The sequence below is a fragment of the Rhinolophus sinicus genome, chromosome 12 (genome assembly GCF_057876585.1).
Source record: "Rhinolophus sinicus isolate RSI-liver-muscle chromosome 12, RSI-T2T, whole genome shotgun sequence".
NCBI lineage: Eukaryota > Metazoa > Chordata > Mammalia > Chiroptera > Rhinolophidae > Rhinolophus > Rhinolophus sinicus.
The window spans coordinates 22,183,405-22,211,113 of NC_142512.1; the positions used below are offsets into that span (position 1 = coordinate 22,183,405).

Sequence of the window (27,709 nt, forward strand, 5' to 3'; positions counted from 1 at the left end):
CCTCATAGCGTTTATCACAGGACACAGTAGGTGTCTGTTTGGTCATCTCCAACCTACGCTATCCCCTAAACTGTGAGCCCCTTGAGGGCAGGGACCCAGCCTCACTCATCTCGCATCCCCAGCGCAGGCCTGCCAGGCAGGGAGCGCTCTGCCAGTAAACAATCACTAAAAGGAACAGAAGCTTCTACACGAGCTGTTTTTCTCAGCAGCAACTGCCTGTAAAGAAATCAGTTCACAAGGCCTGTGAGAGAGCACGTGCTCCCTGGGTGCTCCCCACATTATTCCTCACTGGCTGAGCAGACTCCCCTGGAAGGTGCCATGGACCTCAGAGACGAGAGGCTCTGAAGGTTGGCTCCATGGCAAAGCTTGGGCACTTCTGTAACTCACTGAAAGCAGGCCAGAGAGGAGCCAGGTCCCCCTAACTACAGGCCCCATGGGCAGACTCCCCACTTTGTTCTCAGAGCAGCCCCAACAACTCCTGGGGCACTCCTCCCCCACATTACATGCCTCTGTTTCCTGGGGTGCAGGGCTTGTGGAAGCAGAGAAGGGACCATGCTTCTTGGCAGGGGGTGGGAGTGGGGAATAGCCTATGTTTGTACAGTGAAAGTCAGGGTTTCTTTCAGAAGGTAAAGAAGGTGGATTTGACTCTGGGAAGCCAAGCAGCTGCCTCTCCCCCTGCTGCATCCTGAAGGGCTTACAAAAGTGAGCTGAGATGGCAATGAATGTGAGCTAGCCAAAAGAACTTCCAGACAGCCAGGCAGAGGGGTGCTGTCCCCTCTCTGTTAAAAGCTTTGCATCCAAGCCCAAGCTACACGTATTGTAGGGGAGTGAGCTCTCTGAGAGAGGTAGCATTCAAGCAGAGGTTAGATGATCCCTTGTCAGGAATGCTTTTAAGGTTCCCAGAAAGAAAAAACTAGGCTAGATATCCATTGCGGATCGTCTCACTCAGACCTCATGATTCTGGTAGGAGGAGAGTCTGGAATACAAGGAGGCTTAGAGAACACTAATCCTTTGGGCCCTGGGGGTAAAGGCAGGAGACACAGAGCAGATGTCAGAGGGGCCTGACTCATGCCCCCATAAAGCCATGCAGAGCTGAGGGCAGAGAGGGCCCATCCCCACAACCCTGTGGTGAGGCCCGAGAATATGGGGGTGGTGTGGGGTGGGCACAGACACCAGCAGGCTGGAATCGGGCAGGCAGGGCAGGGAGTGTGGTTGGGTTGGAGGAGGAACCACAGGAATTATCAGTCAGGTGGAGGCCAGGGAGAGGAGATAAAAGCAGAGTACACACCGGTACTCATGCCATGAGCGTGTCGCCCCACGATGCTCTCTGCTCTGCGACCGTAAGCAATGGGCAATTCTTCACTGGAAAGTATAAGCAAAACCTTGAAGTGTCACCTCCTGGTAAGAGCTCTCACCGCTACTGCAGAGGCAGTCCTTGAACTATGGTAATCGCATTGCTCTGGAATTAAGACCAAAACCCTTAGTGTGGACTGTAGGCCCTGCCTGATCTGGCCCCTGTCCACTCCCTGGTCTTAAGCTGCTCTTCTGAGGGCCCTGCTTTTGCCAGACACTCCAGCCTTCTTTCTTGTCCTACAAGGCATGATGCCCCTTCTGTTCTGGTCTCTCCATCACATTGTGTTCCCTGCAGGAACTCCCACCCCATTCAACTCCACACCCAGTCCCTTCACTGGATAACCCCACCTATTCTAAGACAGTGAGCTCAAAGGTCACCTCCTACAGAAAGCCCTTCTGGATACCCCAAATAAGGCCAAACACCTTTCTCATAGCCCTGTGAATTCCTCCTGCCTAGCACCTGCCCCAGTTGTACCCAAATGACTGTGTCATTTCACATCTGAATCCCCTGCTAGACTGTTTGTTAGTTCTTTGGAGATGGGGCTGCATCCATCTTGTTCTCCACCAGCTCTCCAGCATTAGCCCAGGGCCTGGCACAGAGTGAGCTAAGGGAGTATTTGAAGAAAGAGAGAGAGAGAGAGAGAGAGAGAGAGAGAGAGAGAGAGAGAGAGAGAGAGAGACCCTGAGAAATAGTATTCTTAGCAATAGAAAGATGATGGAACATGAAACCTGGTTAATTAAATAGGCACATAAACAGAGGCCCATATGTCAAGGTTCTATTTGTTCAGCAATAGTGTAAAACCTGCACATTCATTATCAGGATGGAAACAACAAACACACACAAAACCACATGCACCATCTCCTGGTGAGACCTTCTTCCACCTCATCAGAGTGAGCCCCTCTGTGAATTCAGTCTGGGCAGAAGGAGCAGGTGGGCCCCCAAGAACAAACAGACCTGGTCTGGGTCTAGGAGTTGGGACCGAGAAGCCAAGCTGGAGGTCAGGAACCAAAGGCAAGGAGATCAGAGATAGATTAACGATCTCTTCCATGCCAAGCACTGAGCTTGGTGGTTGGCTTGTTTAATCCTCCAAGTCTGCGAGGTAGGAATTGTTATCCCCATTTTATAGATGAGGAAACTGAGCTTCCAATGGATTAGAGAATTTTTGTTAGTGTCACAGTTCCGTACCCACAGTTGTGGGTACAAAACGACAATTTGTACCCGGATCCAGTAACCCCAACAACCGTGCTTTTTTCTCCCTGTAGCTTCTCTGCATAAGAGGCAGAGGCACTGCCAGCTACTGTGGGGATAGTGCTGAGGCTTTGGAAACCAGGGTTTTGATGGGCAATACCTGCTATTTTTGTTTGTCTCACAGCCCTCCCCCTTTCTGGCAACACACCCCTCTTTCCAGTAGGAAATTCATTCTGTGAGATTCTGGTGAGCTGCCCGCCCTGCGAGAACACTCATTCCTACCTCCACAGCTACTAGTTCTGGAATAGGCACGTGGCCAGAGAGGGCCAATCAGAGGCCTTTCCTGGATTTTTGTGCTACCTCTACTGGGAAGGATGGTCTTTCCTACAGAGGTGTTAAGTGAGTCGGAAACAGAATTGGACTGCCAGGGGACGTCTTTCTTACCACGTGAAAAAGGTCAGCTGTGGGCTCAAACCAACAGAGAGAGGGAAGCAGAAAAGAGATTAAGGCAGAGAGTGCCCTGAAGGTCTTGATTGAGCTTTGGATCCAGCCATGCCTGAATCGCCCTTGGAAGTCCCAGATACACAAGTTCATAAATTCTCCTTCTCACGTGAGCAGGTGTAAGCTGGAGAAAGGTAGGCACACCAGGATGGAGACGATGAACAGTGGGCTGGGAGCTCAGCAAGGCGTGGAACTACCTAAGCGAGTCGGAAGGGGACAAGTTGATGATGGGACATAGAGTCTTCCAACTCAACTTGGTACCACCCACCACCCTGCCATGCGACGTTGTACCCATGGTGTACTTCTCTGAGTAGGCCTGCCATCTGCAGAGGGAAGTGCTCATTTGCAAAACCACAGCAGAGACTGCTTGTTCCTGGGAAACTGCAAAGAAGTGGGAATTTTTCCAGTGAAATAAATACAAAAAGATCTTTTCCATTCTGGGTGGGGGCACACGTTTCACACATTAGTTTATGTCAAGCACACACACTAGATGCCTCACCTGCTTCATTGTTAGGTATTCAACTGAAGGTAGGGATGCAATGCCTGATACTCAATGCACATCACACTCAGAAAGGAAATTTTTTGGCATGAATGAAACAAGAGCCCAATGAGAGGAGACTGAGAGACGTGGAAACTGATTCCCAGATAGGGTCAGAAGCCACAGAGTTGGTAAGTGGCCAAGGCCAAATTCAAGGAACATCGTTCAAGCCTGAGAACTTAAAATTCTTGCCATTGCCCTAGACAGACAGAAACCATCATTTCTGCAGGACATGCCATGGCAGGGGGCCTCCAGGAACCTAGAACAGAGCAAATGGAAAGAAGGGGTGAATTATACGACTTAGGTAAATAAGATTGAAAACATTACATGATGAAGAATGTGTAATTGGTAACACAGAGGAGAAAGCCACACCGAGGGTGAAGGGCACGGCAGGAAGCAGATCAGGGCCAAGGAGAATTCAGGAGGAAGTAGAGAGAAGACAGTGTTAAAATAGGGAGTGAGCAAGGGAAGGCTTGGAATGAAGGTTTTATTTGAAACTCCCCAGCTCGAGGATGGAGTTCTTGTGTGGGTAAGGAAAGGGAAGTGGAGGGATGGCTGTGGTCAGGAGTGCCTGAGACTGCCAGAGGTGTACGTGTTTCTGCTTGGGACAAGGGAAACAAGGCAAGAGGGACAGCAAGAGAGACTGGGGGTAGACAAAGGGAAGCTTTCTTCAGGGCAAGAGTCAGGGAGTCGTGGCTGGGTGAATGAGACTCGCAGACTCTGTGTTGAGAGCGCTTATGTGAAAGGCTGCTGGTTCAACCTAAGAGCTCCAGGCTCTGAGGTAAGCCAGCCCTGGGTTGGATCCCAGCTCAGCATGTCCCTGTGTGACCCTAGGTTACTTCATTGTCAGCCTCCATTGGCATCTGAGAATCAGCACAGCCCTTCACCAAGCCTGGCACAGAAGTGGGTGTAACAGGAAAACAACAAGCAGAAGAGTTGAAACCTTACTCCCTGGGGTTTGCCCTGGAGAGGAGGGTGGTCTCTCCCACCCCATGCTGTCCTCCATAGTCCTCCTCAGAAGAGGGGCTGGGCTGGACAACTTTCTATTTGCAGAGATCCCTAGAGGCGAAAGAGGGGAAGGGGACCAGAAGCCCAGGTACTTTATCCCTTGAGATTTGTCTAAAGCGCTTGTCTGAGACTTTGAAACTTTTTCTTAGGGAAAAAATTACTAACTTCAAAGCTTCCTTGGTCTCTGCATTAGGGGAAGAAAAGTCTTAAATTAGCCTTTAGGGCACAGGCCCGTCTTGTTTTGGGAGGAACACTTTTAGGGGCCTTGGCTGACCAGGGGTTAGATGGGATCTTATTCTGGAGTGGTCCAGGAGGGCCAGAAAGGGCTGCCACGCATGTGCACATATGAGAAGTGTGCTCAGTGTGTTAGCTTTAGGCACAAGAGCCCCACACCACCCTGCTGGTATATAGATGTGGACTACACTGCTTGGAAAATGGTGTTTTGGGGAGAAGAGTGTATACATGTGTGAGAGTGAGCGTGTGTGTGTGTGTGTGTGTGTGTGTGTGTGTGTGTTCAGGGGCGTGTTTTCTGTCTAGGAGAGTCCCTGGGGGATCAGGCCTATATTCACAGGCAGGATGCAGAGGCCCGTCTTTATTTCCTGCTGGTGATGGAAGTGAGCAGGGCCAGACAGGGAGTGCTGAACCCGCCCCCCCCCCCCGCCCCCCTCCCTGGACTATTCTGCTGAGCCCCCGTGGTGTCATTCTAGAAGGTGAAGGAAACGCTCAGGCTTTTGTCATGTATACTTGCAGACACCTGGATTCTCCTAGCTTGTCTTGGGTGGAGTAGTTTTGTGTCTTGAAGCAACCAGCCAGTTCCTCAACCAGTCATCCTAGAAAAGGACAACTCTGGGGGCCGAGAGTATAGATCCAAACAGAGAGGTTAGAGGTTCTACTTCTCTCTGTGAAAAAGAGGGAAAAGGGCAGCTACTCCAGAGAGTTAAGGAGGCTGATGGAGGGAGGTGGGGGGCACTTTGGTCAGATTTCCCCAGGAGCAGCTATTGTTAGCTTCCAGGTTTGAGTTTGTTTCTTCCCCCGTGCAGTTCCCTCCCACTGGCACCAAGCCTTCAGTACAACCTCGGCTCCCCTCTCCCAATAACGGAGGGGAACAAACGTTGAAAGCTAGAGCCTATATCCCATAACATAAAGACACAGATTAGTCACTCATAAGCTGGTTAGTATATTGATCAATTGCAAGGGGCCCAATTCATAGACAAGACAGAAACATTTTTGCTCATGGAACCAAGAAATTCAAGGAACTCAAGCAAGGCTAGATCTAATAGTGTCATGGGATCCTATGGCTCTCTGCCTCTCAAATCCATTCACTTCTGTCTGACTTAATTTCCCAGCGAGATCTTACTCAGTGGTGGTGAGATGGCTCCCAGTAACTCCAGACTTACATCGACTTAGAAGTTGTACTTCAAGAGAGAGAGACTCTCCATTCCAGACTCCATGATAAAACTTCCAAAAAGATGTCAACTCATGACGTTTAATATATAGAGATAGAGAGAGTATGTCCTCCAATCCCAATGGGCACACCAGGGGGTGTAGATCTTGGTTTCTAAATGCACTCTACACTAAATGGAAGCAGAACTCCACAGAGAAAATAATGGAAGTAGAACTCTACAGAGAAAATGGCTGGTTCCTAGGCTGATTCAGGGAAAGTACAAGGTGAACCTAAACCATCTTATTAAACCAGAAAGCAAGGAAGCCCTTAAAGAATGATGGTGACATGTCAAAAGGACACAGTGCTGGATGGAAGGAGTTCCCACTAGCCAAACTTGGGACAACCTGAATATCAAAATAAATAATGAGAGTAAGAAATAAAAACATACTGCATAAAATAGTAAGCAATGAGCCCATAGTGATATAAATAAATAAGTAAACAAATAAATTGATTGCTTGATGAGGAATGGGATATTTATACTGTCTCAAAGTAAATCCCCCTCCAAATACTTATTAATCACAAAGTGGAAAATATTAACATCATAATGGAGAAGCCTGGCTGACACCACCTTAATTAAAAGTGACAAAGTGAACATCACCAGTAATGGGACAAATCAAAGATGTATCACCTGATAGAATGTCATGAAAGAACGTAGCTGCACTTCTGTAACATTCCTGCCAAAGATGCATAATTTGAATATAACTATACGGAAACATCAGACAAACCCAAACTGAGAAACATTCTACAAAACAACTAGCTGGTAATCTTCATAGTGGTCAAGGTCACGATAGTCAAGGAAAGACGAAGGAATGTTCCAGACTGAAGGAGACCAAAGAGTTATAGTAAATACCATATGTGATTCTTAACTGACCCTTTTGCTATAAAGGATAGGATTGGGACAGTTGGTGAAACTTGAGTGGGATCTGAGGATCAATAGTAGTAACGCATCAGCATTAGTTTTCTGCTTTTGATAGTTGATGTAGCAGAATGTTCTTATTTGTAGGAAACACACACTGAAGTATATATGGGGGTGATAGGGCATCATGTCACCAACTTATTCTCAAATGGTTGGAGGGAAAAAAAATTCTTTGTATTGTACTTGCAACTTTTCTATAAACCTAAAGTGGTTTCCAAAGAAAATTTTATAGACCCCCACAAAAGGATTCTGATTGGCCCTGCTTAGGGCACGTATCTATTCTAGACCAATGGCTATGTCCAAGGCCTTGAGGTTCCCTGATTGGCCAGTGTGGGCGGTATGCCCACTACTGACATAGGGAGCTTGTGTGGGCAGCTGGAGTGACAGTCCCTAGGATCAGACAGGCTGAAAAACAGCAGTTTCCTCAAGGAGAGGATTCAAGACAGATTAAAAAAAAGTAACAGCTGTCTATTATATTCAGGTTACACTATTATTATCAACTTTTAGAAAATCATCCAATCATTTGAAAGCACATAACCTTTGATCCAGTAATTCCACTTCTTGGTAATTTATGTTAAGAAAATAATCCCCATATGGAGTGATGGAAGCTTTATATTCCAAGATGTTGGTTCCAGTGTTATCTAGGATACTGAAATACTAAACGTCACCTATGGTCCCAGAATGGGAGAAAGGCTGAGGAAGGCTGATCTATAGCGGGATGGCTGACCAGAGCTGAGGCCATTTTCACGGTCACTGGACCTTTGTGTGTCCTAACCATAGGTCCCTACATTTCCCTCTCTTGGTGAGACCATCTCAGTCTACCCAACTTGTCCAAACAACATGATGAGTTATGACTTCGTATCCTTGAGAATGACTCAAAGTAAAAAGACTGACTATTCCAAGCGTTGGGTAGGTAGAATGCTACTCAACAATAAAGAAGAATGAATTACAGGTCTATGTGACAACATGGATGCATCTCCAAAACACGTTATGCTGAGGGAAAGGAGTCTTCCATAAGAGTACATGTATGATTTCACTTCACTTATGTGAAGTTCAACAGAGAAAATTAATCTACTATATACCACTATTAGTAGTAGTAATAGTAGTAATACTACTATTACTATAGTAATCTATATATTACTATAGACATCAGAACAATGATTACTTCTGGGGAATGGGGTATTGACTGGAAAAGAGGATCAGGCAATTTTCGGGGGTTGTGGAAATGTTCTATATCTTGATTTGCATGGTGGTTACATTGGATGGTACTTTAAAAATCTGTCATGTTTTACTGTATGTAAAGTATACCTCTATACAAAAAGAATATAATTTTAAAAATTGTTTAAAGACTCCCAAGTTCTGAAAGACAGATGGAGGGAGAGGTGTATCTATTAGGTACAGTGCTGAACTATTTGCAGTGCGTTTTCTTTTTTTTTTCTTTTTTTTTTTTTATTAAATTTATTGGGGTGACAATTGTTAGTAAAATTACATAGATTTCAGGTGTACAATTCTGTATTACATCATCTATAAATCCCATTGTGTGTTCATCACCCAGAGCAGTGCGTTTTCATATTCGTGGTTCTAGTATCCAAAATCCATACGGGGATGTCTACTTTCTCACCAAGTTTTTCCCTCATTGTTCCTCCCATGAGTCCCTCTGCTTCAGTCTCACTGGCCACTTGCTGTTCCTCAAATAAGCCACACATGTCCTCTTCTCAGGGCCTTTGCACTTGCTGTTGTCTCTACCTGGAATTGTCTTCTCCCAGAGTCTGTCTTGCCCCTTTACATCCTCAGTTCTATTTTTCTTCATTACTCTCATTACCACCTAGCATTGTACATATGGCTTTGCTTATTGTCTCTCTCTTTTGCTAGAATGTCAGCTCCATGAGGCAGGAACTTTGTCTGTTTTGTTCCCCACTGTGTCCCCAGGACCAAGAATAAAACGTTCAGTAGACATTTGCTGAGTATTTAGACTTAGCGGCCTTTCACAGCAATCGTGAGAGATTTTTTGGAGATTGTACAGTTTAAAAAGGATAATGATGACACACAGTACATAGTCAATAAGTGTGAGTTCTTTTTATCTCCCAAACTCTTCTCTATAGGGTGTGTAGGCACGGATTTATAATCATCCCCGTTTTTTAAGTTAGGAAAATAAAGTTCTGAATGGTCTAGTGACTTTCCCAAGAACCACCTACAAGAGGCAACTCTCAGTGCTGAGTATGGGTCTTTTGATCCCAAATGGCCCTTAATGCAGGCAGCAGCCATCAGTTAAATGGCCAGACTATACCATGGAGGGCAAAGGTGTTAGCACAGGGACTAATTTGTTGACCACTAATGGATACCAGCCAGGTAGACTCTCTTCCTCCCCCAATTTTACACCCTGGAGTCTTATGGCAGGATATGTACAACTCTCTATTAACTTTGCCAGGGAGGAGGAAGGCGCAGTAGTGATGTAGATAAGCTCAAGGTCACAGGTATTTGACACCTGAACACATCACTCGTTTTCTTTTGATAGCAGATATTCATTCCCAACCATGTATGATCTCAGCTACACTCACGTGAATTTTCATGTCGAGGCTGTGTACTCCATGCTTGCAGGACATATGCGTTTAGGGCGGTGGGACTAGGGGCAGGGAGGAGCTCAGGTGACTGAAGACAGCCAACCAGAGAACAAACACATGCCATAAAGGCTAAAGTTCAAGTTCTCCAGGATGGAAAGTGGCAAATCACTGTGAGTGAAATAAATGAAGATGGGTGGACAGACGAGCACTGCTTGGCCCTTTAAGCGCTAATATTGGACCCATCTCAGTGTCTGATTTAACTGATAGCACATCCCAGCTGGTCTCTGACTTCCTCTTATTACCCTGCTAATCCTGAACCACTTGCCCTAACCCATCTGACCTACTCCCCAACTTCCTCTGATGACTTCACTGCCTTCCAGATCGAACGTTCCAGACCTCTCTCTCCACCTCCACTGGACTTGAGATTCTCCTCTGAAAGCACTGTTTCAGCGTGCCCAGCCTGACCCAGGTTCTGGGGGTTTCACTTCCAGTGCAGATCCCGAGAGGACATCTAACATCTCATAATGGAAACCCCAAAGCGGGGGAGGATTCTGAAGTGCACGTGCAAGGTGGTTATCTTTTTCTAAACCTAAGATTTGTCATTTTTAGCAGGAGCCACACCCCTTTGGCAATCTGAAAAAAGCTATGGACCTTTTCCCCAAGGAAAAGTACATTCACGCAAGAATTTAGTGGGTTCCTACATCCCTTGAAACCCATCCATAGAAACTGAGTTAAGGACATCTGCTTTAAGTACACAAGCAACCTATTTTTCAGAGGCTTTGTTAATATTCCTTAAAACCGTCCAGTGATCTGAAGTTTTCTAACCTTTAGGTGATTGGGGGTGTTTCCCCTTAATTACAGAGGAGTTTGTGTTGGGAGAAGGCAGATGTAGTGGTAAATTAAGCTTAGGACTTGTCTGGGAGAATGAAGATGAAAAGAATAGCTCAAGTCTCGTGTTTTGCCAGAAGGAGAAGGAACACGGCGTCCTCACGCTCAAGGCTTGTTCTAAACTTAGCCAGCTCCCGTGGTTCCAAAGTTGGCAAAATGAGCTCCTAATAAACATGCCGTGGTGCAGTGACTCACTGAGACAGCAGCCATGTGTGGGATGTGGCTTCTTAGCCAGACAAGGGACTGTGGTGGGCTGAGACCCTCACCCAGCGGGGATGTCCAGTGTAGGGTGAGGATGGCCTGGTACCCGGCTGCCCTAAAGAGCCAGTGGCAGAACCTAACTTCTCTTTCCACAGAGAAGGAAAAGAAGGCCTGGGGCAGGGGGAACAGGGTGTGGGGGGGCTGCAAAACAAAGCGGAGGACCTGGTGATGTCACACAGTGAGAGAGGGAGCCATCTTGGGGACTTTCTCTGCTAGGACTTTACAACTATCAGGGCCCGGAACAAGGGAGACCCTGGTGCCACGTGGGCACACCAACCCACCTAAGGAGGATGGCATTCCTCGATGCCAAGGGATTTCCCCCTATGTGACCTTACGTATCTGGGCATTAGTAGAAGATGACTTCTAGAAGGAGAGGCAGGTAATGCCCCTCCGCCCTACCTGGCCCTGGTCAGGCTGTGCTGAAGGCTGCTGTCAGCTCAGGGCACTGCACTCCTGGAGAAGTGAGCAGTTTGGAGGAGGTGGATGGACTTGGGGTTCACCATTAAATGGGAACACAGAGGCAAATGGGCATGGTTACTATCGCCAAAGAGTCGGGGTGGGCTCTCCAATTTGTCAGACTCCCTCTGCAGAGGCTGAGACAATCCCACAGGACTGCCAGCCACAGGCTCAGTAGGCTGGGCGGGGCCTCCCGGGGTCCGGTGGGTGCTGAGAGTTTCTGGCAGTAGTCAGGAAGAGTGTTCATCTGAGCAGCAAGTTGAAGTTGCAGCTGAGAAGGGGAGTAGCCCAGGGCATCATACAGCAGCAGGTGTGAGAGGTGATGGGACAGATGGCCCAGGCCAGGGAGATAAGGGACAGGCCAGGAGGCTGAGAGTTAGAACGGTGCACAACATTGGCCCTGAACAGGACAGAAATATGCAAGCTGCTCTGCGTGGGGAGAGGTCTCCTGGCACCTAGGGAGGTCAGAGGACCCAATGACGTGGACCTTCCTGGGCATGATGGCAGAGGCCTTAGTCATGGTCCACGATGCCCTCAGGAGAGAACGAAGATGAATGGGAGAAGCTTGAAGAAGTCAACCCAATATAAGGAAGGGCTTCTCAGCCACACCCACAGCTACTGAGCAGTGAAATGAAAGGTAGTGAACTCCCTGACATCAGGCTTCAAGCCGTTCCTCTTGGTGGGAAGAGTAGAGAGCAGATTCAAGCACCAAAGTCCCTTCCTACCTTAAGAGTCTTTGGCTTGGATTCCTCCAGGAGCCTTGTTGAGGGAGAAGAGCAGAAATGAATTTCTTCTTTTTCATAATGGGAAAGTCAAGCCCCAGACTGAATGCTGCACCCAAGGTCACAGAGAAAAGCAGCAGAACTGGGAACAAAACCCACATCTGCTCCTTCCCAAGCCCCAGACTTTCCCATCTGCTTTCCCAACTGGTGTCCCAGCCTGTGCTATTTTGGGCTGGCTTCTCCGCCGGGCCAGAAGGTGCCTATGGGACCGACATGGCATTGCCTGCCGGCTCCCAGGTGAGGCTGGTAGAACACCAAGGGGCCTATCCTCTGCCTGGGTCAAAAAGGGGAAGAAAAACATGTCACACACTTACCCAGCCCTGGCTCTGTCCCTGCCCCCTCAGGAGGAAAGGTAACTGTGCAGGCCACGTACTTACTCTGTCTCTGACTCTCTTAGCAAAGGAAAAGACATTTTCACTTCTTTGGGGAAAGTTGAAGACCTACAGGTGAACCTTGTCCTCCAGGCCACCAGGGGGACCCAGCTGGCCTGGCTAAGATCTTTGTTTCCCAAATAAATTCCTTAGAACACCAATCTTTCAAAAAGTTCCTTGAAGAAAGGTGTGTGTGTGTGTGTGTGTGTGTGTGTGTGTGTGTGTGTGTGTTGTAGCTTTGTTGAGCTATAATTACATACCATACTATCCACACATTTAAAGCATACAATCAATGGATTTTGCATATTCACAGAGTTGTGCAACCATCACCACAGTCGATTTTAGAAACTTTTCATCATTTCTAAAAGAAACTCTGTTCCCTTCAGCTATCACTCTCTAATTCCCCATCTCCCCAGCCTTAGGCAACCACTATTCTACTTTTTGTCCCTACAGATTTGGCTATTCTGGACATGTCATATAAATGGAATCATATAATACGTGGTACTTTGTGTCTGGCTTCTTTCACTTAGCTTACACTTTGCAAATGTTGTTTGCAAAGTTCAACCATGTTGTAGCATGTGTCAATACTTCATTCTTTTTTAATGGATGAATAATATTCCATTGTTTGGATATGCCACATTTTGATTATTTATCAGCTGATGGACAGTTATTTCCACTTTTTGGCTATTATGATTGTGGGAAGGTTTTGTGTCCAAATAAATTTGGGAAGTGATGCCAGTTCTGTCACCCTCTTAGAGATTCACAATGCTATTTAGCATATTAAAGGCTCTGAGAAGTCCTACAATAAAGTCAGATTGAGAAAGTTATCCTTTCTCAATCTAGACTTCTCTTACAATCCGTTACACTGGAATCCCAGGAATCTGTGTGTCAAGGTACACACTTAGAAAAATAGTGACTTGCCTGAAGAAAAGCTGACAACATGGAATCTCTACTGAAAGGAAGTGGGCTATAAAAAGTGTTCCAGGGGCCGGCCTGGTGGCTCAGGCGGTTGGAGCTCTGTGCTCCTAACTCTGAAGGCTGCCGGTTCGATTCCCACATGGGCCAGTGGGCTCTCAACCACAAGGTTGCCAGTTCAACTCCTCGAGTCCTGCAAGGGATGGTGGGCAGCGCCCCCTGCAACTAAGATTGAACACGGCACCTTGAGCTGAGCTGCCGCTGAGCTCCCAGATGGTTCAGTTGGTTGGAGCGCGTCCTCTCAACCACAAGGTTGCCGGTTCGACTCCCGCAAGGGATGGTGGGCTGTGCCCCCTGCAACTAGCAAGGGCAACTGGACCTGGAGCTGAGCTGCGCCCTCCACAACTAAGACTGAAAGGACAACAACTTGAAGCTGAACGGTACCCTCCACAACTAAGATTGAAAGGACAACAACTTGACTTGGAAAAAAGTCCTGGCAGTACACACTGTTCCCCAATAAAGTCCTGTTCCCCTTCCCCGATAAAATCTTTAAAAAAAAAAAAAAAAGTGTTCCAACCCCGTCCTGCTGCTGCCCCTGGGAGGACTATTGAATAAGCTGAAAATGCCATAAATCCTGAGAAATCCAGCAGATTGGGAGACCTTGCCAGGCTATGGCCTGCTCATTCATTTGCTTCTTTGGTCATTAAACCGACATAGTTTAAGTACCTGTGGGGCTACAACAGAGGCTTTCAAACATCTATGACAATAGGAAGTAAGATATCTTAATTCATGGCTTGGTGTTACACACACACAGACACACACACACAAACACACACACACACAACTGAAAGTGTGTGAAGCAATGTTTTGCCTTACAATGTGCAGTATCTCCTGTAAGTGATTATTCTATCTTACTTTGCTCAAAAAATATATATTGGTCCTGACCCATTAAATTGATTTCATAACTCATTAATAGAGCATAAGCTGCAGTTTAAAAGCCCACAAAGCTGACAGACTGGGGAAAATACTCGCGAAACATTATCTGACAGACAGCTATATCCAGCATATATATAAAAAAAAAACTGTTACAATTTTTTAAATGAAACAAAAGGGAGGAGAAGGAGGAGGAGGGGAGAGGGAGGAGAAGGAGAAAGAACAAGAATTTTTTTTTTAAAGGGCAAAAGATTTTAACAGGCACTGACAAAAGACCTAGCAATGGCCAATAGGCACATGAAAAGGCATTTAACATCAGTAGTCATCAGGAAATGAAATACCACTAACACCCATTAGAATGGCTGAAGTGTAAAACAACTGACAATATCAAAAATTGAAAAGGATGTGGAGCAACTGGAGCATTCCTGTGTTGTGGGTCGGAAGGCAGAATACCTAGCCACTTTGGAAAACCGTATCTTATCAAGTTAAATACACACTCACCACATAACCCACGAATTACACTCCTAGGTATTTACCCAAGAAAAATGAAAACATGTCCATACAAAGACTAATGCAGTAATGTTTATAGCATCATTATCCATATTAGCCAGAAACTATAAACAACACAAATGTCCATCAATAAATGAATGAGTAAACAAATGGTAGTATATTCATAAAAAGGAATACTACTCAGCAATGAAAAGAATGAAATATTAACACTTGCAACATGTACGAATCTCAAAAACATTGTGCTAAATGAAGTAAGTCAAACATGAAAGACCACAAACTGTATGATTCCATTTGTATGAAATTCTGGAACAGACAAAATAATAGTGACATAACGCAAATCGCAAATCGATGGTTGCCTGGAGGTGGGAGACTGACAGCAAAAGGCTCAAGGAAACATTTAGGATGATAACAATGTAACTGTAACTGTATACAATTACCAAAATTCATCAAACTCTCACATAAAATGAGTTAATTTTATTATATATAAATTATACTTCCATAAAACTCTTTTTAAAACCTTGCTGATTATCTAGGGGGAGAGTCAGCCAGACCAAGGAGTTTGTACTATGCTATGTCCAGGCCCGAAAGCCATGGGGAGCCATGCAGGGTTTGGAGCAGGAGAGTGTCAGGATCCGATTTGTGTTTAGAGCGGTCACTCACATAGACCACTATGTGGACAAAGGATGTGGTGAGAAGAAATAAGGGCCTGAACTGAAGAGGTGGAGAGAAGCTGGAGCAGAGGGCTATTTAGGTAGCAGAAGAGGATCTGAAGACAGATTAGAATACAGTGGGTGAGGGGGCTGGGAAGCGATGGGGGGACAGAGAAAGACGGAATGCATCTTATGTTTGCGCCTTAGCAACCAGGTGGATGATGATGATGGTGTCTTCAGAAAGCAATCAGGCTTGGGGAGGACGAGGATGAGTTCAGGCTGTGACATGGAGGCTGGGGGGCTGTGGGCCACCTGAGAAAATGTGGGAGATGGGAATTTTCATCAGTCCAGGCATCGGAAGAGAGATCTGGTCTGAACGCAGAGCCTTGGGCGTCATGGTTAAGCCTTGGGAGAGAATGAGAAGCGGGGAAAGAGAGTTGAGAATACCATCTTGGAGAACACTAGTATTAAGTGTGAATTCGAAGTGAAATAAGTCAGCTGAGAAAGACAAATGCCATATGATCTCACTCAATATGTGGAATCTAAAGAACAGAATACATGGACAAATAAAACAGAAATAGACTCATAGATACAGAGAACAAACTGATGGTGCCTAGATGGGAAGGGGTATTGGAGGATGGGTGAGAAAGGCGAAAGGATTAGAAAGTACAAATTGGAGTCACAAAATAGTCATGGGGATGTGAAATATAGTACGGAGAATACAGTCAGTAATGTTGTAAAGACTATGTAGGGTGTCAGATGGGTACTGGACTTACCTGGGAGATCACGTCATAGATTATATAAATGTCTAGCCACTGCACTATACACCTGAAACTAACATAAAATAATATTGAATGTCAAATAAATATATATATATATGGTCATGAGATCAAAAGTACAGCATAGGGAATATAGCCAATGGTATTGTAATAGCTCTGTACGGGGTCAGATGGACAATAGACTTGCGGGGGTTGTCACTTTGTGAGGGGTGTAAATGTTTAATCATTATATTGTTTTGTACACCTGAAACTGAAAAAAAGAAAAAAAAAGAGCAAGTTAATGGGAAGGGATGGAGGGAATGTGGCCAGTGAGATCAGAGGAAGACAGGAGGGTGGGGTGTTACCATAGTGATGGCGTGGGCAGAAAGGTCAAGTGCCACAGAGCCTGCACAGGAGACTAAACCTGAGACAGAGGACAGGAACTCTACTGCAAGAGGTCAAAGGGTAAATGAGGAAAGGCAGGCAGGCTGTGTAGACATTCTTTGAAAGGGTTTGAGAGAAAAGAGAAAGAGGGGTCTGTTTCTTGAGGAGAATAGGGTCACAAAATGAAGATGTCGTACAGGCGCAGGAGCTGGGCAGCGGAGTGGCACGGAGTCCTGGCTCTAATCGAAGTGCCAGCTTCCCTCACCAACCATCCTGCTACTTGGAGCAGAAGCAGCCTCTTTTTGGCAACGGTTTTGCCCTTACTCATGTTTGGATTAACAGCAAATTCTAATTTCCTTGCCGACTCATTTCCCACCCCTCAGGGGGCCTGGCAGGAGGCCCCAACACCTTCCCTGCCCCCTCTCCTTCCAAGCCAGAGGGAGGTTGGGAGAGCTGCAGATGGTTCCCAGCAGGTTCATCGTGGAAGAAACCAGGAAGCAGAGTGAGACCCAGAGGGCCAGCATGCCAAGTCTCCCCATTTGGGGATAAATAAAAACTGAGGCCTGGAGAAGGGCTTTTGGTTTGCCCAAGACTACAAAGCTGTATCCACAGCACTGCCCAGAACTTCAGTGGCAGACTTCTCAGAGGCTTGGGTGGGGAGGTGATGCCCAGCCAGTCTTGAGAACCCAGAGGACATCAACCCACCCAGCAGGAACTCCAGCAGGAAGAACCTGGAGAAAAGGGAGAGATAATAAAATGACTCTCCTGTGACTGGCTGGCCAATTGCCCTGATTGCTGGCCTTGGGAGGGGCGAGGCCCATCCCGGGCCTCCTGCCAGGCTCCCTGAAGGGTAGGAAATGAGTCCACTGCTATCCTCCGTGTGAGTAAGGGCAAAACAGTGGCCAAAAAGAGGCTGCTTCTGTTCCAAGTAGCAAGAAGGTTTGAGAGGGAAGCCGCCACTGAGACCAGAGCTAGGACTCCTTACCCACTTTCCTGCTGTCTGGCTCTGTGACCTTGAACAACCTGCTTAACCTCTCAGAGCTTGGAAATTCCACCCATTACCTCTGACAGACACATGTTCCTTTATTCATTTCCTCATTTATTCATTCATCCAACAAGTATTTCTCAGCATCTGTTCCATTGGAAAGGGTGTGTGGTTGGAAGAGCTAAGACTTTGGAATCAGAGACCCAAATTCAAATTTCCTTGCCACTGAGGAGCTATGTGACTTTGGCCAAGCCATTTAATCTCTATGTGCCTCGGTTTCCTCACCTGCAAAAGGGGGGTAAGAATACCTACCTCATAAGGTAGATGTAAAGATTAAGTTCAACTAGACAAATGAGAGCCTTTAACAAAGGAGAACACAGCAGCCGTAAGTACACAAGTGGCAGCCTGAGGATGATGACCTGTAAAGCCCAAGCCAGTGCCTGGATCATACAAGGGGCTCAAGAAATTGTAGTTATTGTTATTGTGTTACTGTTGATGTTAACAATCATAAAACAGTAATACCGTTGTATCTGTCATGCAGTGTCTCGGGTCCTGCTCCCCACAGAAGAACGCAGGATATGGTGAGGCCAGAAAGGAACACCAACGGAACCATGGATAGGGCGTTCATACCATTATAGTCTCTCTGGCGACAGGGTTGGAGATACAGGAAGCCGACTCCACACAATGCGCAATCCGCCGTCTGCTTCTCTGCCAACCAACCAACCAACCAACGTACCCATGGCAGTTATATGGTGGCTAATGGCTAACCGGTTACAGCTGATGGCCATCTACTACCCAAACCAACACCTTTTCACGTGAGGCCAAGAGCATGGTAACTGCTCTCTGGGACTCTGTCATTATATGTGAAGAGCTTAAATGCTTCCTGACATAGCAGCTACTCAAGTGGTTACTATTAATGCCTTTATTTCAGTCATGGCATCATGACATGTAGGTTCTCCATGCATGTGAGTTTCCTCCCCCCATCACCACAGACCTCAGAACATCGTGATCCTAGGGAAGGGTCCATGGTCATCTAGGATGGAGTTAGGCGCCTTTGGGTCCCCCAGGGCCTATAAATCCCAGCATCCTGTGGAGACCTCCATTCCAGAGCAACTCAGGACCCAGATCTGCCTCACAGCTGTTGCTGGAAGAAACAACAGATCATTCCAGCAAACCTCAAGTCTGGTTCTGGAACAACCACTGTCCCCCCTCCCCATCCCCCCCACTGCATGTTTCTCGGCCCAGGAGCAAGCTGGACTCTGCTTTCTCTGCCCAACATTTATATTCCCAGCTATTTATAACCCAGGCTTAGAGCCGCTGGGGCTGAATGGATGATGAGAAATCTGGCCTCCTATCACGTGAGCAGCCCAGAGGCCACTGGCGCCCATCAGAGCATTTCATTTTCCAAACTATCTCTTTAGTTTTCTTTCTCTTCCCCTGGCTCTCTAGCATCTCTGTAGCTTGGGCAACGTGGTTCAATGAAAGATCGTGTCATTTATCCCAATAACTCTGTTTTGGAGTCATGTGGGCTCTGGGGTCCCGGCCTATTCGTGGCCCTGAGGTGCTCTGCTTCTCTTTCACTAAGGTGGAAGGTGGCCCTGACTGCCTGCTGGGGAGTAGAGGAGAAAATGAGAAGCAATGGCCAACGGCTGGGAGGGCTGAGGGGTCCAAGGAGTGAGGGAGGGCAGAAGGACACTCACTGTGCTGTCTGTAGCGCCAGGGAAGGAAGTAGGAGGGCCAGAAGCAACTGCAATATGGTGAAGGTTCAGGAGTATAGGGGCTGGAATCCCAGGTCTGCTGCTTCCAGGCAGTGTGTCCTTGGACAAGTTACTTAACCTCTCTGAATCTCGGTTTCTTACCCTGTAAAATACGGAAGAGAGTTTCACCAGAGTCACTATAAGGAGTGAGAGAATGTTTGGGGAGCTCCTATAGCACAGTGCCTGGTATGCAATTGCTGTATCTGCCTTTCTTTTCCCTCCCCCAAACACCCATCTTCGGACCACCTAAAGCCAAAAGATCTGAATCCTTTGCTCCCCATGCTTTTCCCAGGGTTTGCCATTGAAAAGGGGATCAACCTGAAGAAGAGAGCCTTGGCTTCAGGTGCAGCTAACTGGGGACTCTCCACCTAAATTGCTTGATTTGGAGCTGGTCGATGAATCAAGAGCAGCAGCAGCCCCAGTTTGAACCTGCGTAACCACAAAAACGTGGGCCTGTGAGGAGGAGGGCTGGACAGGGGAGAGTGTGTCTGCATGCGGAACTCTGGAGGCTCACAGGAGAAAACATGTCCGAAGCAGAGAGATGAGGGCCAGGCTTGATCCAAGGACCTCTTGCCAACTATGGTGAGACACGGCCTCCAAGTGGCTTTGTGGCAACATCAAGACATGGCATTGTGAAGATGGATAGGTCCTCCCCATAGGGCTGGAGCAGGAGGGGAGAAAATGGTGGCCCAAGAGGCCCGCATGAGGCTAAGTTGGGGAGCCCAGAAATCTCTGAAGGGGCATGGTGAACAGAGCTGGACAGCTGCCATTACTAGGGGGCTAGAGAGTCTAAGGAATCCTGCTCACTACTCTTACAGCGCCCCCTCGTGGCCGGGTTGCCTGGGAGACATGCTTGTCCCAGGCTAAGGGCTAAAGTAGGTTAATGTTTCTCATTACAACAGAAGGACAGATAAACGTGTGTATGGGGGTGCGGGGGGGAGGGAGGGGATAGAGGGGGGGGAGTGAGGGGGCTGAATTTAAAATTTACTCCGAATCACTGAATCTCCTTGGGGACCCCACTAGTCTCCTTCAGCTCTGGGAGGGGAGCACTATATCTAGTTTGTTCAGTGTCTTCTCCCCAGGGTCCAGCACACAACTTAGAATGCTCAAGAATTCATGAATGGATGAATAAATGTTGAGAGAGATTGGCTTTCAGGGAGAGTCCGCCAGGTGTGGGAGAGAAACAAGACGGAAAAGGTCTTGGTCTGTCGTCCCCATCCCTCCCTACATCTGGCCAAGTCACAGCCTGGGATGCTAGGGGCAGCTGGTGTAGGGCAAGGAGTATCCCAGCTCTGCTACCTACAAGCTGGGTGGCCTCAGGCTTCTCATTTAACCTCTCTGAGCCTCATGAGCCCCCTCTATAAAAAAGAGACCCTAAAGCTGTCTAGGCAGTTTTTTTGAAAGTTAAGTAAGTGAGACAGGTAAAAGGGTGTACGATGGTCAGTACTCAATGCACGGGCATTTCCTTGGCAAGGCAAGGATGGCCGGGCAGAGACTCACTCTCCCACCCAGCACCCTCCTCTGCTTTCTCTTCCTGTCGCAATGCAGTGCCAGTTCCCCAAGACTGGCTGGCAGCTGCTGTGCTGCCTGCTGCCTGCTGCCTGCTGGCCAGCATCCAGGCCCAAACCAGAACCGAGAACCACCCCCATCCCAGCAGCAGCCACTCACTTTCTTCTTCCCTCCTCATTCCCACTCACCAACCCCCACTCCCACCCTCCATTCCTCTCCTCCTTTCTTCAGTGACTTCCCTGCCTCTCTGTGTTTCTTCTAGACATCGATCCAGCCAACTAGAGAAGAATAAAACGGAAGCCTCCTCCTCATCCTTTTCTACTGTGGCAGAGCTCACAGGCCCCTCCTCGTGGGCCTCATGGACCGGGAAAAGCACTCCCACTGTGTGCCCGGCTGAGAGCGCCGCCTGCCCAGCCCTGCTCATGAGGCTGAGCCTGTGAGGGGAATGGGCATTTCACCAGAGTGAAAATACCACTGATTTAGGAAGCAGAGCTGGGGAGCTGGCCTGACCTCCCAGCTCCGCTACGGGTCTCAGGTGGGAGCTGAATCATTCTGGACATTCTGTCTTTTCCCACAAACATGGACCTGTTCACCCTACTCTAGGCTCTGTGCTACTCAGGCTGAGGCCACAGAAGAAGCCCTGCTGGACCCGGGATGTCACCAGTGTCCTCTCAGTAGTGTCCTGGGCTCAGGCCCTCTCTCTTGGGAAAATGCCTCATCTAGCATCCCACGGTGGCCACCTCTATCTCAGGGTAGGAAAAAACCCCAGCAGGTCTTACTGTATGTCAGGCACTGTGCTTTGACCTTTACATGAAGTACCTCGTTTAATCTTTACCACAACCTTTTGAGGCCAATACCATTGTTTTCCCCACCTTTTACATATGAGGAAACTGAAATGACTTGCCCAAGGCCACGTGTGTGTCAGAGGCAGGATAAGGTCACAGATCTCTCTAACTTCAAAGTTGGTGTGCTTTGATCACCATCCTTTCTCAGGACAGAAAATGTACAAGCCGAAAAAAAAAGCAATACATAAAATCCATTGCGTAATTTGGATGGATTTTATGCAAAGGGAAAGTCAGAGACTCTGGAGGGCTCTCCACTATTGTCACCCAAACAATAAGAAACTCTGGGACTCGTGGTTGGTGAATAGGGAGTAGAAAGCAGATCAGTATAATAAAAAATACACACAGGGGCTGGAGCTGGTTAGGCCTTGGTTTGAATGCCAGGTTTTCAATTTGCTAGCTGGGTGGCCATGAGCTGGTGATGTTACTTCTCCATGCCTTGGTTTTGGGGGCTTCTCTTCCAGGATAACCAAGTGAGATCTTACTGAATTGACCCTCCCACAGATAATAACACCTGATAAAAAATACAAGTGGGGGGAGAGAGAGAGAGAGAGAGAGAGAGAACCTCAAGGCACTGGAGAGTGAATAAAAGCAAGTAGACTCCAGATGGGAGCCAACACTTGAAAGAAGGGAACAGCATAGGGGAAGTCACCCATTTTTTATGGTTTTGATCTTGAGAGCAGGCTACAGTCAGCATAGCACAGATAGAAAACACTCAGTCTTTCTGGCCTGAAGAACCAGAGGACAAAATTCATATTAGCCACATCAACTGGAAAGTGAAGAGGGTGCGGGTGGGGGCGGGGTCAGAAAGGAGAGACCCAGGGAGAGAGAACCCCAGATCCTGTATAGGAACTCGGTTCTAATCTCTGGCTGATCCCTGAACCACACATGCATGGAAACAACTTCAGCTAAGGAGGGGAAAAAAACCAGAACTAAGATTTGGGCTGCCATCCAAGAGTAGAGTTTGAAGGTAATTGCCTAATAAAACAAAAAATGAACACATTTTGAGACTATAACAGAATCCAGAGCCTCTACAACATAAAATGCACAATGTCAGGATATAACCCTGTTCCTCTGTAGGTAGGTTCTCAGACCACAATGGAATTAAACTAGAAATCAATAACAGAAAAATAACTGGAAAATTCCAAAGTTTTGGGAGATCAAACAACATACTTCTAAATAACACATAGGTCAAAGAACTCTCAAGAAAAGAATTTTAAATATTTTTAACAATATGAAAGTGAAAATAAAATTATCAAAATTTGTTTGATGCAGCAATAGCAGTGCTTGGAGGGAAATTTATAGCATTGAATACATATATTACAAAAAAAAAAGATCTACAATTAGTAATCTAAGTTTCCACCTTAGGAATCTAGAGAAAGGAAGGCAATGTAAGCCTAAAGCAAACTGAAGAAAAAAAGTAATAAAAATTAGAGCAGAAACCAATGAAACTGAAAACAGGAAATAAATAGGAAAAAAAAAGGAAACTCAAAGCTTGTTCTTTGAAAACATCAATAAAAATACTAAAATTCCAGCCAGGCTAAGTAAAAAGGATACTAATAAAAGTACTAATATCAGAAATGAAAGAGGAGTCATCAATATTGACCCCCATGGACATTAAAAAGATGACAAAAGAATATTATAAACAAAATTGATAACCTAGAAGAAATGAACCAATTTCTTAAAAGATACAAACTACCAAAATTAACATAGGAAAAAAGCAGAAAACCTGAATGAGCCTGTACCTAGTAAAGAAATGGAGTCAATAATTAAAAAACAAAAAAGAAAGCACTAGAACCACAAAGCTGGAGGACGGACACTACCTGACTTTAAGATTTACATAAAGCTTTACTATAAAGCTACAGTACTCAAGATAGCATAGTACTGGCAAGAGAACAGATACATAGATCAGAGGAACAGGATGGAGAGCCCAGAAATAGAACCACACAAAAGGAGCAAAGGCAACTCCGTGGAGAAAGGATAGTCTGTTCAACAAATGATGCTAGAAAAAGCGGACATCTATAGGCAAAAACATGACACAAGACAGAGATCTTACTCCCTTCATAAAATTTAACACAAAATGGGTCATAGACCTAAATATACAAAGCAAAACTATAAAATTTCTAGAAAAGAAAATGGGAGAAAATCTAAGGAACTTGGTTTGGGTGATAATTTTTTTCCATAGAACACCAAAATCCATGACCTATGACAGAAAAAAATACACGAGTTGTATTCAGTAAAATTAAAACCTGCTCTGTGAATGAATGAAAAAAAAAAAAAAGGACATCTCAGCAGAGAAAGAGAAATTATATGTATAAAGAAACCAACTGGGAAGAGGAGGGAGGAAAAAATGGAAATTCAAGAACAGAAATATACAATAGTTGAGTTAGCGCAGGAGGAAAAAGTTCACTGGATGAATTGAACAATAGAATGAAGAAGAAAGAGAAACTAGTCAGTGAACATGAAGATAGATAAATAGAAATTATCCAATCTGACCAACAGAGAAAACAAAGATGAAAAAATCACAACAGTATCTCAGGGACCTGTGGGACAATATCATAAGGCCCAACATACATGTAATTAGAGTCCTAAGAGGAGAAAGAGAATAAGGCAGAATAAAGCATTCGGAGAAAAAAGTAATGGCCAATAATGGGAATTAAATTCCCAAATATGATGAAAGATAAATTTTAAAATTCAAGAAGCTCACCAAGCCCCAAGTAGGATAAAGTTGAAGAAAAGTATGGCTAGGAACCACACGTCAAACTGAAAGCTGAAACCCAAAGATAAGAGAGAATAGCTTGAAAGTAGCCAGAGTGGAAAAAAACCCACTTCACACATAGCACCAAAAACTGTGGAGCCCAGAATTGGAACCACATCTATAAAGTGGTGGAAGAAATTCTATATATATTTCGATAGCCAGTGCAAATATCCTTCAAGAATGAAGGTGAAATAAAAGATATTATCAGAAACAAAAAACTAAGAGAATTCATCACCTGCAGACCTGCATTATAAGACAGGCCAGAGGAAATTCTTCAGGCTGAAGGGAAATACACCAGGTGAAAATTCAAATCTTCAAGAAGGACTAAAGAGTGTCAGAAATGGGAAATATCGGGGTAATTATATAGGATGATTTTCCCTCTGAATTTCTTTAAATAGACATGACTTTTTAAAGAAAAAAATTATAACATTATCTCGCGGAGTTTATCATGTATGTAGCTGTAATACAAAAAGGTCAGACAATGAAGTCATCGGTGGAAAGTTCACGAACTTAATTGTCCGATCTTTCATACATATGACAATTACAGCATAAAGGACAGAAGGGTGGTAAACGATAGTGATGGTAAATAGTTGGAAACATGAAATTGTGCAGTATTAACTCTAAGCAGACCGTGAAAAAGTAAGGCTATTGGCTTAGTCTTTTTTGGCTGCTATAACAAAAATACCAGAGACTGGGTGGCTTATAAACAACATAAATGTGTTTCTCACAGTTCTGGAGGCTGGGAAGTCCAAGGTCAAGGTGTTGGCAAATTGTTTGGTGAAGGCCTGCTTTCTGGTTCATACCTAGTGCCTTCTCGATGTGTCCTTACGTAGTGGAAGGGGCTGGGGTTCTCTCTTGAGCCCCTCTTATAAGGACACCAATCTTATTCATGACCTAATCACCCCCCCCCAAGGCCCCACCTCCTACTCCCTTCACCTTGGGAGTTAGGATTTCAATCTATAAATCAGGGAAGGGGGGACACAAGCATTCAGTCCATAGCAGACATAGATTGGGACCTCTAGATAAACCACTGAAAATCTGCAGAACCGAAAAATAAATTCAAATGGAATCCTAAAAAAAAACTTGAATGAATCAAAAGAAGGCGGGGAAGGAGGCTTCCTCATCTGCACGTGGGGATCACACAGCCATAGCTCACAGAGCTGTTAGTGAGAGTAAGAGATTCTGCAGTAGTTTCTGGGCCTCTGGATCAGGCCGGTGGGGGAAGGGGAGGGGGCGTCAGGGCAGCTTCACACGCAGCCCAGGGGGACTGGCTGACATTGGCAGGTCATAATGGAGGACACTCTATCTATTCCAATGACCTCTGGGACCCAGGTGAGCTCCTCCCCCAGTATAGGAGGTCCCCTTCCCAGTCTCTGACCCTTCTGTCTTCCCTCTTTGCCAGCCTTCCCCCTCCTCTTCACTTACCCAGTCTCCCGGAAAGAACAGATCATCCCCAGATCTGTACATGGGGTTTGTTTCGATATGCAACCCCAGCAGCTCCTCAGTCTCCTTCCACACTTCCGGGCTGGCGGGTTGTGCTGGCCTCCCTGCCGTACCTCAGTTCTACATACAAACCCCTGTTTCCGCTAGCCAGGTTCAGGGTCTGCGGGAACAAGAAGAGCAGGAGAGTCCTGGATCATCCTCCTCTTCCTCTTTGCGCCTGAGGTCTTAGCCCCAGCACAGCTCTCGGCCGGGACCTCCTCGGCCATCGGGATTAAGGGGGACCACGTATCCCTTCATTCCTTCATTCATTCTGTACGACGAATCTGCTATTCACCAGGAGCTAGGAATACAAAAAAAAACACCTGTGCTCTGCCTGTTCCTGGCAGTGGTCAGGATGAAGATGGGAAATGTTACAGAGACATCCTGGCAACAGACTCCACAGAACTCCTAACTGCCTGGAAGTGGGAATTAAAGAGAAGTCAGGGATGAGGCCTGGTGTCTGCCTTCAGAGAGCTGGTGCTGTGAGCAGAGACTCACCGGGCCTCCTGGGACTGAAGCTGCCAGGCCTCACGGTGCTGCTGGCCCTGCCAGGCTCACTGGACTGTGGCCAGGTCATGTTCAATCCAAAGGAAAGACAGGCCCATTGCCCTCAGGCCTGAGCTGGACTTGTCACTCGGCCCCAAAGCAAGGGGACTTGTGCTCCTGTGTCTCACAGAATCAGGGGGAAAAACAGTTTGTTTGGCTTCTGCCTGCAGACCCACTCCAGTAAGTCCAAATCTGCCTGAGACCCAGCTGGGGACTCTGCTGTAGGTTCATCACCAAGTGGGGTGACCAACTTGTCCCAGTATACCCAGGACTCTCCCGGTTTTAGCATTGAAAGTATTGTGCCCCAATAAACACCTCCGTCCCTGGCAAACTGGGACAGTTGATGACCCTATGACAGAGGCCACAGGGAGGAGAGTGGGTGGGGCATGATGGTGGGTCAGCCACTCTGGTGGAGCACAACCTAGGGAGTCCCTAGTAAGGGTTTAGAATTGGGGGAGATGCAGCTTTGGTTTAGGCCACTGATGGGTTACGAATTTCCCAAAGATGCTGAGAAACCCGACATAGGTTTTTTTTGTGTGTTTTTTTAAGGAACTTTGTTCTGGATTCCAAATAACCAACCTTCCTGGGACTTGTGGGAGAAACGAGATGATGCTAACACAGGAATAGTTTTACAAGCAAAAGAAAACGTCAGAGCTAGAAAGGACCTCAAACATTGCATTTTTACCATGTCCCCACCTATTTAACGGATAAGACAGCTGAAGCTAATAGTTAAGAAAATGGGCTTTGAAGTCAGGAAGCTCAGGCTTAAATTCTGACCGTTATAGAAGAGGGTCACTCTGGGTGATGGGTGACTGTCAGTCCTTCAGCCTCTTTGTCGTCTTCTCTCGTCACAGGGAGCTCATGACCTGTTCAGCTCATTACCCTGCCACTACTGGGCAGAGCTCCCTGACAGGAAGTTCTTCCCTGATTCAGGGCTTGTTCTTCATCAGTTTCACTTTTCTTCTGCGGTTCCTGTCACACAGAGTAGGTTGAGTGACTTGTCCTCACAACGGCCTTCACGTGTTTAGAGATGGTGTTCATTCTCCCCTCCCACACCCCCAGCCCAGGCTTCTCTTCTCCTGGTCAAGGACCCTAACCACGTTCTAAAATTTACTCACAACCGCTATGTGGAAATCCAGGCTCAGAGGGGTTTAGTAACCCGTCCAAGTTCGCACAGCTAAGTGAACAACAATTTATCCGAACCCATGATTTTCTAGGTCTTTCTGTGGTTCCCTCCTTGGCTTGAGGATGCATCACTCCAATCTCTACCTCTGTCTTCACGGGGCCTTCTCTCTACGTGTCTGTGTCTTCCCGCCATCTTCCTTCTGTGCGTGTCTCTGAGCCCAAATTTTGCTTTTCTTATACTCAGTCGCTGGATTTAGCATCCAACCTAATCCCGTATAACCTCATCT

At 46.5% G+C, this 27,709-nt stretch overlaps 1 long non-coding RNA gene across 2 annotated transcripts in view; it reads right to left on the bottom strand.

The window, feature by feature from the left end:
- LOC148756486 (uncharacterized) overlaps positions 1 to 26,236 on the bottom strand; it is a 37,466-nt gene extending 11,230 nt beyond the window's left edge. Inside the window, exons 1-3 of one of the 2 annotated variants that reach the window (XR_016018073.1) lie at positions 25,695 to 26,233; positions 19,104 to 19,263; positions 14,339 to 15,681 (exon numbers count right to left, since the gene is read on the bottom strand). This is a non-coding gene — a long non-coding RNA (uncharacterized LOC148756486). Of the gene's footprint in view, positions 1 to 14,338; positions 15,682 to 19,103; positions 19,264 to 25,694 lie in introns of those variants that run through there. The other variant, XR_016018074.1, reaches the window with a different exon arrangement.
- Between the last annotated feature and the right edge of the window lie 1,473 nt (positions 26,237 to 27,709).